Raw genomic sequence first — 1,874 nt, forward strand, 5'->3', positions numbered from 1 at the left:
AAAAAAAAAAAAAAAAAAAAATTAAAATTGAAAAAATAAAATAAAAATGATATTTATGTAAAGCATAGTATGTAGAAAGCTCTCAAAAAATTTTAGATCTTACTAGCTCCAATTTACAGCTAAGGAGGCTATGACTTAAAAGACAAATACTCAGGCCCAGTTTTGATGGCTCATGCCTGCAATCCCAGCATCTTAGGAGGCCAAAGCCAGGGGATTGCTTGAGGCCAGAAGTTTGAGACCAGCCTAGGCAATATAGAGAGACCCTGTCTCTACAGCTTTTTTTTTTTTTTAAATTAGCAGGGCATGGTAGCACACACCTGTAGTCAAACTACTTGAGAGGCTGAGGTGGAAAGACTGCCTAAGCCCAGGAGTTCAAGTTTGCAGTCAGCCATGATCATACCACTGCACTCCAGCCTGGACAACACAGCAAGACTCTATCTCCAAAAAATAAACAAATAAGTAAATAAATTAACAAATAAATAATAAACACCTTACCCAAGATCACAGAACTAGTAAGTTATGAATCTGAGATCTGAACCCATGTCTGTCTGACTCCAAATTCCGTGTTAGCCTCTATGTTCTTCTGCCTGCCTGTACATCAAAGTTAAAGGCATAAGTCTCCTTCCATGTTGATAGTAATTCATTTGATTTTACGTTGAGACTTGGATCAATACACTTAGAATATTGATGGTATTCTTAGCCTCTAAAATTTTTCTACAAAATCGTATTACTTAAATGACTTACATGATAGGAAACGTTCAGAGAATAGCGTTTTATATACTAAGAAACATAAAAGATATACCTGTCATTACAAGTTCTATATAATGACATTATAGAAAGATTAGAAAATAGTGAACCATAAAAGAAAATTCGATCCCTATTATTACTGCCACATCATGCAGTTGTTTTCATTTTTGCTTGTTCATTTCCAGGGCTAGTCCACCAGCAGATATATTTTAGCAGAGCTGTAATCATTGCATACATTCCATTTTATATCCTGTTTGGGTTGATTGTTCTGGTGACCCCTTTCTTTGCAATCTCTCATATAGTATATGAGGCATTTCCCACATTGCAGCCTAGGGAGAGGTAGTTCTTGGTGCCTTTGAGCAAGGAGTCAAGATTATCAGGGAAGTAGCACCACTTATGTTACAGTTGGTTTCATGAACAGCCTGAACTCATGCCTATTGAGAAGGGGAGGATGATGGACAAGCAAAGGAGGAAAAAGCTCTTCACCTACCTCCATAAAATGTGGGGTAGGGTGGGCTGGGGGTGGGGGCAGACATTTTAGGGAACTGTGCAACAGAGCAACACAATTAGGACAGAAACGGTCTTCTTTCCTTGCTACTCCACGGGTCACTGTGGGAAACTGGCATGTGGGTGTACCCTCCTTGTGCAGTTGCCAGGCACAGAACCCAGGAGGTCTGTAAAGCAAACCTCTGTTTGGCCAAAGGTACCAAATGGTGGCAGAATCTGTTGCTCCCAAATATTCCATTTTGGCATAAGGATTATTTTTAGCTGAAGGCACTTGAAAATAGCAGAAACACATGAGGATGCAGCCTCTATGTTCTTCTGCCTGCCTGTGCATCAAAGTTAAAGGCATAAGTCTCCTTCCATGTTGATAGTAATTCATTTGATTTTACGTTGAGACTTGGATCAATAAACTTAGAATATTGATGGTATTCTTAGCCTCTAAATTTTTTTTTTACCATCTTCCTGCCTATTTTGTTATACTGTAAAAAAAGAATAATTTTAACAGTGAAAAAGAGAATTTTTTTATATTGCCGGGCGCGGTGGCTCAAGCCTGTAATCCCAGCACTTTGGGAGGCCGAGGCGGGTGGATCACGAGGTCAAGAGATCGAGACCATCCTGGTCAA

This window comes from Cebus imitator, unplaced genomic scaffold (genome assembly GCF_001604975.1).
Source record: "Cebus imitator isolate Cc_AM_T3 unplaced genomic scaffold, Cebus_imitator-1.0 Scaffold85, whole genome shotgun sequence".
Classification (NCBI taxonomy): Eukaryota; Metazoa; Chordata; class Mammalia; order Primates; family Cebidae; genus Cebus; species Cebus imitator.